We start from the raw sequence: 10,495 nt of genomic DNA, 5'->3' as shown, positions 1-10,495 counted from the left end.
CTCACCACTCTTATTCAACATAGTGTTGGAAGTTCTGGCCGGGGAAATAAGGCAAGAGAAAGAAATAAAGGGTATTAAATTAGAAAAAGAGGAAGTCAAATTTGTCCCTGTCTACAGATGACATGATTGTATATTTAGAAAGCCCCATTGTCTCAGCCCAAAATCTCCTTAAGCTGATAAGCACCTTCAGCAAAGTCTCAGGATACAAAATCAATGTGCAAAAATCACAAGCATTCCTATACACAAATAACAGACAAACAGAGAGCCAAATCATGAGTGAACTTGCATTCACAATTGCTACAAAGGGAAAAAAAAAAACCTAAGAATACAACTTACAAGAGATGTGAAGGACTTCTTCAAGGAAAACTACAAACCACTGCTCAATGAAATAAAAGAGGACACAAACAAATGGAGGAACATTCCATGCTCACTGACAGGAAGAATCAATATTGTGAAAATGGCCATACTGGCCAAGGTAATTTATTGATTCAATGCCATTCCCATCAAGCTACCAATGGCTTTCTTCACAGAATTGGAAAAAACTAATTTAAAGTTCATACGTAACCAAAAAAGAGCCTGCATTGCTAAGATGATCCTAAACCAAGAGAACAAAGCTGGAGGCATCACGCCACCTGACTTCAAACTATACTGCAAGGCCACAGTAACCAAAACAGCATGGTACTGATACCAAAACAGAGATATAGACAAAGGCAACAAAATAGAGGCCTCAGATATAATACTGCACATCTACAACCATCTGATCCTTGGAAAACCTGACAAAAACAAGAAATGGGGAAAGGATTCCCTATTTAATAAATGGTGCTGGGAAAACTGGCTAGCCATAAGTAGAAAGCTGAAACTGGATCCCTTCCTTACACCTCATACAAAAATTAATTCAAGATGGATTAGAGACTTAAATGTTAGACCTAAAACCATAAAAACCCTAAAAGAAAACCTAGGCAATACCATTCACAACATAGGCATGGGCAAGGACTTCATGACTAAAACACCAAAAGCAATGGCAACAAAACTCAAAATAGACAAATGGAATCTAATTAAACTAAAGAGCTTCTGCACAGGAAAAGAAACTACCATCAGAGAGAACAGGCAACCTACAGAATGGGAGAAAATTTTTGCAATCTACTCATCTGAAAAAGAGCTAATATCCAGAATCTACGAAGAACGTAAACAAATTTTCAAGGAGAAAAACAAACAACCCCATCAAAAATTGGGCAAAGGATATGAACAGACACTTCTCAAAAGAAGACATTTATGCAGCCAACAGACACATGAACAAACGCTCATCATCACTGGTCATCAGAGAAATACAAATCAAAACCATAATGATATACCATCTCATGCCAATTAGAATGGCGATCATTAAAAAGTCAGGGAACAACAGGTGCTGGAGAGGATGTGGAGAAATAGGAACACTTTTTACACTGTTGGTGGGAGTGTAAATTAGTTCAACCATTGTGGAAGACAGTGTGGCGATTCCTCAAGGATCTAGAACTAGAAATACCATTTGACCCAATGATCCCATTACTGGGTATATACCCAAAGGATTATAAATCATTCTACTATAAAGATACATGCACACGTACGTTTATTGCAGCACTATGCACAATAGCAAAGACTTGGAACCAACCCAAATGTCCATCAATGATAGACTAGATTAAGAAAATGTGGCACATATATACCATGGAAAACTATGCAGTCATAAAAAAGGATGAGTTCATGTCCTTTGCAGGGACATGGATGAAGCTGGACACCATCATTCTCAGCAAACTATCGCAAGAACAGAAAACCAAACACCATATGTTCTCACTCATAGGTGGGAATTGAACAATGAGAACACCTGGACACAGGGAAGGGAACATCACACACTGGGTCTCGTTGGGGGGTTCAGGGCTGTGGGAGGGATAGCATTAGGACAAATACCTAATGTAGGTGACGGGTTGATGGGTGCAGCAAACCAACATGGCACATGTATACCTATGTAACAAACCTGCACGTTGTGCAAAGAAGAGGAGGAGGAATAAGAGGAGGGAGGAGGAGGAGGAGAGGAAATTGGGGCCCATAGCAGTTTAGTGATTTGTCCCCAGGTCCCTCCTGTAGTTAGTGGAAAAGTTGAATCTAGAGCCAAGATCTTCATTGCTCAATCTGATATACCATCCTATGTCCCGTGGATAGCTAAAAGATAGAGTTGAAGCATAAAGATGTTTTTAAGTGTACCATATTTGTAAAACCTTTAAATAAATGCAATTTCCTAATGCCTTAGCAAAACATAAGCAAAAAATTCTAAAACAAAAGTTTTAGAAGTAACTAAAGTTACTTCCAGATGGCATCAATATATTCCTCCCTCAGTATCCATGATAGAAAATTCAGGAAGTCAGGGTTCTATACCATCTCCAACTTTCTAACAGTTACTTCAGTAAGAACATTAATTTTTTTTGCAATCAAACATTGCAAAGAAAGAATGGTGGTGCTCTTTTCATTCTAGGTGAACTCATGGGCCTTGCCTTTTTCTACATTCAAGACTATATGGGGGAACAGACAGGCTAATGTCCTGCAAAGCCCTAGATCCACAAAGCCTAGATTGACAAAGCAGATAGAAGAATTTTACTGGGGAGGGTTCCCCATGAATTTATATTTCCTAGACTCCCCCCATTTTACAGTTTTGGATCAAATAACTAATCCTAAAATAAATGATCTCCTCATGCCTCTTACCTGACATTCCACACAGCCCAGGTCCCTTCACAATTTGGCTCAAATTTCCTGGAAATTCAGCCGAAATTCAATCTCGGTTTGTGAACCTTGGCAAAGCATTCTGCTGGCCTGCTCCAAGATCCCCCTGGCCGGCAGCATGCATGCACTGTCTTCCCTCTCAGGAGGACCCAGGGGCCAGCTTTACTGTGTGTTTGTGTTGGTTGGCCTCCCCAAGTCCAGAGTGACGTCTCCCTTCCCAAAATTCCATGTCTACCATTCCCTGATGTTGATCACCACACTCCAGAGTGAAAATAAAAATCGTGGGCCCATACTGAAAGTGAAAAATTTTATAGCATCCTTCAAAGTGTCCAGTTTAGTCTTGCACTCCCTCCCTTAAGTGCCTTCCCCATTCTCCGCCCATTTCTTCCCCATCCTTAACAATATTCTTGCACACAGTTTCACCATCCCTTGAAATTGTTTTATTCTAAAACACCCTCTAGCCACTCTGCCCTTTACCACAGATTTTCACAACACTATGTATTAATCTACCAAGCGTAAAAAGACGATGAGGAAGTCTATAAGGTGTGTATCACTCCATTTTATCATTTGGTTATTCCTGCAATTAAGTTAAAATAGTTTTCTATATAGTATCTCTCTACACATGAAGAATTCCTATCAAGAAATTTGCAAAATTAAATCTAATTCTTTTTTTCAAAATATTATCTGCCATCTCCACAAATTAACAGTTGTATTTAGAGCAATTGCAATTGTAATTTTGTGATTGCATTAAATCCCAAAGTGACTTTCCTAATGTAATGACTCTAAAATGTATAAAATCCATGGAAAATTAAGCAAGTGAAAACATGTCATAAAACTGGGGTCGGGGGCAAGGCTGCCATAATTTAGAAGCATCAAAAAGCGATAATAAGTAAAACATTTTTGTGCCAGCATGGTACTCAACAGATGGACTATACATTTTTTAAAAATCCAAAAACACATATTTAATAAATGTCAAGGGTGAAATTCAAACTGGACCATTTGTTCATTCAGAGAAAAATAGTTTTCTATCTCACAACATGTACTAATATGCTACATGGATCATAAAGTTAAACAGAAAAAGAGGAAATTTTTAAAACTCAGGTTTTATTGGTCTAAAATCCAGTATTTAGAGAAATAAAAATTAAAATAAGATTCAATTTTTTTACTTTACTTTTATTACTGTACTTTAAGTTCTAGGGTACATGTGCATAACGTGCAGGTTTGTTACATATGTATACATGTGCCATGTTGGTGTGCTGTACCCATTAACTCATCATTTACATTAGGTATATCTCCTAATGTTATCCCTCCCCTCTCCCCCCCACCCCACAACAGGTCCTGGTGTGTGATGTTCCCCCTCCTGCGTCCAAGTGATCTCATTGTTCAATTCCCACCTATGAATGAGAACATGCGGTGTTTGGTTTTCTGTTCTTGCGATAGTTTGCTAAGAATGATGGTTTCCAGCTGCATCCATGTCCCTACAGAGGACACGAACTCAACCTTTTTTATGGCTGCACAGTATTCCATGGTGTATATATGCCACATTTTCTTAATCCAGTCTGTCACTGATGAACATTTGGGTTGATTCCAAGTCTTTGCTATTGTGAATAGTGCTGCAAAGGATATGAACAGACACTTCTCAAAAGACATTCATACAGCCAACAGACACATTAAAAAAGCCTCATCATCACTCGCCATCAGAGAAATGCAAATCAAAACCACAATGAGATACCATCTCATACCAGTTAAAATAGCAATCATTAAAAAATCAGGAAACAACAGGTGCTGGAGAAGATATGGAGAAATAGGAACACTTGTACACTGTTGGTGGGACTGTAAACTAGTTCAATCATTGTGGAAAACAGTGTGGCGATTCCTCAAGGATCTAGAACTAGAAATACCATTTGACCCAGCCATCCCATTACTGGGTATATACCCAAAGGATTATAAATCATGCTGCTATAAAGACACATGCACACGTATGTTTATTGAAGATTCAATGTTTTACCTACTAGCTTTACAAAATGAAAGAAAAATTGAATGTTTGATGATTATATAGAAATAGGCTTTCTTGGCCAGGCGTGGTGGCTCACACCTGTAATCCCAGCACTTTAGGAGGCCAAGATGGGTGGATTACCTGAGGTCAGGAGTTCGAGACCAGCCTGACCAACATGGTGAAACCCTGTCTCAACTAAAAACACAAAAATTAGCTGAGCATGGTGGCACATGCCTGTAATCCCAGCTACTCGGGAGGCTGAGGCAGTAGAACTGCTTGAACCTGGGAGACAGAGGTTGCAGTGAACTGAGGCTGCACCATTGCACTCAGCCTGGGCAACAAGAGCGAAACTCTATCTCAAAAGAAAAAAAAAAAGAAAAGAAAAGAAAAAAAGAAAAGGAAATAGGCTCTTTCATTTGATACTAGTAAAAATTTAAACTGGTAATTTCTGAAGAGCAATTTCAAAAATAGGCATCAAGAGCCTTACAACTGTCATACATACCTAGATATTCAAATGCTAGACATCAAGGCTAAGATGATAATAAAAAATTATACCAAGATATGGGTACAAGGATGTTCATCATAACAGCATAATTTATAATAGAGGTTTTGTTTTTTAATGGAAATACATGGCCAAATCAATGTATAAGTGAAGTATCATACATTTCCATAGGAATGAAGGGGTTGAACATTTAAAGTTAAATGTGGCCCTGATTAAGCTAGATCATATGAAAGACAATAAAAGATGAAGGTTTGAGGTCAATGAGAAGAAACTCTATATTAAGATCATACTGATTCCAGATCTCTGAAACTTCAATATACCTGATCGGCTCCACAGAAATGTTGAGTCTGGAAAGACTGGTAGACATTCACAAACAAGGAGGCATTCACACCTTCTATAATAGACACAGAGTCTATTATACACCAGTGACCCTTAGTTCCATTCTGCCTTACACAGACCTGGTTTACACCCATGGGCTGGGTGTAAATGGTTAACAGGCATCTCCTTTTACTCTCACAAGTGCCTAAGTATTTAGATGATAAATTCTATGGTAACCTTAATGACCCATTTATCTTAATTAAATACATTCCGTTTATTTTAATGAAATGGTGTTTTGACACAGTGGAATATATTGAACAGCATGATGTGAAATAGCTCAATGTAATTCATTACAGTATTTGCTAAGGGTGATGTCCATTATATTATGTTGTTCTGTTTATGAATTCCTGAGAGGCATTTCTCTCTGGTCTCAGCTGCAATGTCACTGTTTCTCTTCAGTATCTGGTATATTTTTGTCTCCCGGACGCTAAATCACAGAATTGGTCATGTTTTCAGCCCACTGCTAGATTCTTGGAATCAAATGTGTGATTCACCTTCAGTGCAGTCATGGCCCTCATGTTCTGGGAGATAAACAGTTAGTTCTCTAATTTCCATTTGACCTTTTGGTCAGAGTTCAAATACTTGCTTTCATCACACGGGTTAAAAAATAATGAAAGTATCATTCCAATCACCCACATTACATAATAATAGCAGACTTCTGTACTCCAAAATATATACGTCGCAATAAGAATGTGATAGGTACCACTAGTATAGATCACATCTGTCATGTCATGCCTTTAAACACAGCCCATGTCTTTCCTTTGCTTCATCAGTGATACACCCTCAGAGTTCAGACAAAACAGGAAACCCAAGGCTTATATTCCGATGATGACTGACATAGTTTATTCCTGTAACTGGCACCTCCCACCTGTTTTTGTGTTCAGATCAGTTTTATGGGTTCTACAGAAAGCTGTCACTCCAAATGGTACCTGGTGACTTTAGTCTCTGATCATTCTAAGAATATGACATAATTCTTCCTCTGACTGCTAGCAGGCGGTAGAGGCAGCTATTGGTAGACCCTCAAATAGTAGGGCAAGCCCAGATTGATTGCTGCATTTGCAACATTGGTTGGCAGAAGACAGGGACTTAAAATAGAAAATAGAGAGTTTAGGCAACAGTATACTCTGGTTTTATTTTCCTTCCAGGTATCTTTTTAAACGGAGCATCACTATTTTCTCAATTATAAAGACACATTTTAATTTTTAAAAAATTGTCATACAATCTTTACAACTTTTCTGTAAATCCAAAACTACTCCAAAGTAAGTTTATTTCGAAAAAAAGATAGTGGATAGTGTCTTTAAAAAAAAAAAAAAGTTCTGTGTGCTAGCTGTTAATGATGCTAACCAAATATTTATTTGCAGGTCTCCAGACTCCAGGCACTAGTAGGATTGCACTTCCAGGACTCCTGGTAATGTCATGTGACTACCCCTGGCCAATGAGTTGGGGCTGCAAGTATTTCCTGACATAGCAATTAGTTCCTGCTACAAGATCCTCCTTTCCCTCTGCCACAGGGATTGAGAATGTTCTAGAGAGTGGATGTTTCACCACCATGCATCTTGAGTAATGATGAAGAAACAGAGGCAAGTCCCAGCTGCCCATCAATGGACATATGTGTGGTTAATGTATGAACCTTTATTTTTCAAGCCACTGAAGTTTGAGAACTGCTCTTTTCCACAGCATAACTGAGCATAGGCTGGTGCAGTGTGCCAGGACTTTAGATAGAATGAAGTCCAAGTTTATTTGAGTGCACACTGTATTTACATATGTGTGTGTGTAAGAGAGAGAGAGAGAGAGAGAAAGAGAGAGGTTTATTAAATAAGTCCTTACATACTTTTCTTTTTTTTTTTTTTTTTGAGATGGAGTCTCGCTTTGTGGCCCAGGCTGGAGTGCAATGGCATGATCTTGGCTCACTGCAACCTCTGCCTCCGAGGTTCAAGCTATTCTCCTGCCTCAGCCTCCTGAGTAGCTGGGATTACAGATGCTCACCACTACATCTGGCTAATTTTTGTGTTTTTAGTAGAGATGGGGCTGATCTTGAACTCCCGACCTTGTGATCACCCACCTCAGCCTCCCAAAGTGCTGAGATTACAGGCGTGAGCCACCATGCCTGGCCCACACTATTTAGTATAACTGTATGTTCCTGTTCAAAACACTTCAAGTTAACATCCACTGTCCTAGAGTAATTAACCAGAAAGTTGCCTTTCATTAAGTGCCCCCATTTATGCAACAAATTATGCAGTCACACTAGGACTAGTCATCTCTAGCAAATGTATTAGATGTCATAGTATACATTTTCAGCAAAAACCTCAAAAAAAAACCTCCATCTTATTTTCATAACTTAATTTTTTACCTTATCTTTCTGATTTATTTAGTAATTTCTCCATTGTGTTGTATTACCTTCTAATCTTCCATTAAGAAACAGATGTATATATACAATTCATTTTAATTATTCCATTCCAAACTAAGTTTATTAAAAATAAATTTTTATTTTTACAAACATGTTTGAAGAATTATAAGTAGATTTCTGTCTTTTACTCTTATTATGTGCCCTCCTCCATTTAGTATCATTACCCTTCACATTCCAGAAAAGCAGCTCATTCTGGTGACTAGATTATCTAGATAGTGTGCTATGAGTGTTGTATTAGAGCTTTTAGTCATAAGCAACAGAGGTAAATTCTGGCTGAGTTAAGAAGAAAATTGAATTAATTAAGAAGATAACAAGTAATTTACAGTATTAATAGAAGAGCCTGAAGTTCAGCAGTTATGTAAAATCCCCCAATCTAAAACCCAGTGAGGAAACAGATTCTACTGATTGGCCCTATAGTCATAAAGAGAGGGTTCTTTTTATTTTCTCAGTTACTAGCTCCTGAATTAAATTCTGACCTAGGTATTATTGACTGATATGTTAAGTGACTGTGTTCTATGGCAAATAGGTTGGAAAAGAAAATATCTAGCATTTTCAGCTTCTATAGTATCAGACAGTCTTTAATCCACAGCAAGTCACACAGGATGGGGCATTAAACAAGTATTCCCTTGACCTTTTACCAAGAGTTTATATGCTAAACCAGGACGAGTGAAGAGCCAAAATTAATGGAAAATGTCTATTTTAGGCAATGAAATTCAATACAAAGATACAGGTGATCATTATGCTGTGTACACATGTGACGTTGATCTACTTTGCAGTCAAATATATACAGACCTATGCACCTAGACCACAGCTACTAGATGAAGAGCTAGAGGTATTCATGTACCTTACACCAATTTGCAAATTCTTCCTCCACTAATGACTGTGTAGAAAATGACTAAAAGCAAGGCAATATCTTTCTTTTCACAAAAAAACTCTGCATAACATCACCATCCATATATTTAGGAAAAGTAACAGCAATTCTCATGGGCAAAGCTAGCCCCAGAATTAGTAACAAGCCCACTTGCCTACTTGCCTGGGTCATTTCCACTGTGAATCTATTTACCCAAAATACAAACTAGATAAACACCAAGATATTAAATAAAAATTGTTACTCGTTGCTCCTCAAGCTACAATTAGAAATCAGCTTTTTTTCTTATTATTTTAATTTTTTATTTATTTTTTATTTTTTGAGACAGTCTTGCTCTGTCGCCCAAGCTTGAGTACAGTGGGGCGATCTTAGCTCACTACAACCTCCGCCTCCTGAGTTTCAACAATTCTCCTGCCTCAGGCTCCTGAGTAGCTAGGATTACAGGCGCGCTCCACCATGCCTGGCTAATTTTTGTATTTTTAGTAGAGACGGGGTTTCACCATGTTGGCAAAGCTGATCTCAAACTCCTGACCTCATATTCCACCCGTCTCGGCCACCCAAAGTGCTGGGATTACAGGCATGAGCCACTATGCCCTGTCAGAAACCAGTTTCTCTAGTCAGTCACAATGTGCCTTTAGATATCCACTGTTGACATTTTTACCAACTATAAAATAAGGCATTTGACAGCAATAAGATCCTCAAAGTCCTTCCAGATCTCAAATTCTATGATATAGCAAATCCCATTCTTAGATAATTAGGCAAGATTGGGCTCAGATAAAACCTCTTGACCTAAGCATGGTATTAGTACATGGCAGACACTAAACAAATGTTGGCTGAATGAATAGTGAATAGATGAATAAATGAATGAATGGTGAATGAATGAATGTTTCTTTGATTCTTTGTTGAATGAAGTATAACACGGCCAGGAAACAGCCCTCCATTGAACTCCCTATGATTATCTTTTACCTTTCCAATTAATCCATAGGCCTTTCCCTTTTTCCAAACTAACATTATCGCTAAGAACTGCCTAGCTGAGATGTTCTAACCATACCTTCTTTTACCTTACTTTTAACAAAGTCTATTAAGATACAATTCACACATCACACCATTCACCCATTTAAAGCATACGATTAAATGATTTTTAGTATGTTTAGTGAAAGTATTACCACAATCTAACTTTAGGACATTTTCATTATTCCTCCTGAAAAAACTTCATACACATTAGCAATCACCCTCCATCCCAGCCCCAGCCCTAAGCAACCACAAATCTACTTCAGTTGCAATAAATTTGCCTGTTCTGTACACTTCATATAAACAGAATCATAAAATATCTACTCTTTCTAACCAGTTTCTTTCAGTTAGCATAGTTTTCTATGGGTTGTTCATGTTCTAATACTTATCAATATGTCATTCCCTTTTTATAGTCAAATAACATTTCATTGTATAAATACACCATTTTTATTTCTTTGTTCATCAGTTGAGCATTTCAGTTGTTTCCACCTTTTTTACTAATATGAAATATGGCTGTTATAAAATATATAATGCTGCTATGAACATTACCATACCAGTTTTTGTGAGAATGCATGTTTTCATTTA

Source organism: Papio anubis, chromosome 8, assembly GCF_008728515.1.
Source record: "Papio anubis isolate 15944 chromosome 8, Panubis1.0, whole genome shotgun sequence".
In the NCBI taxonomy this organism is placed as follows: Eukaryota; Metazoa; Chordata; class Mammalia; order Primates; family Cercopithecidae; genus Papio; species Papio anubis.
Note: the sequence above shows the minus strand (reverse complement) of the source record.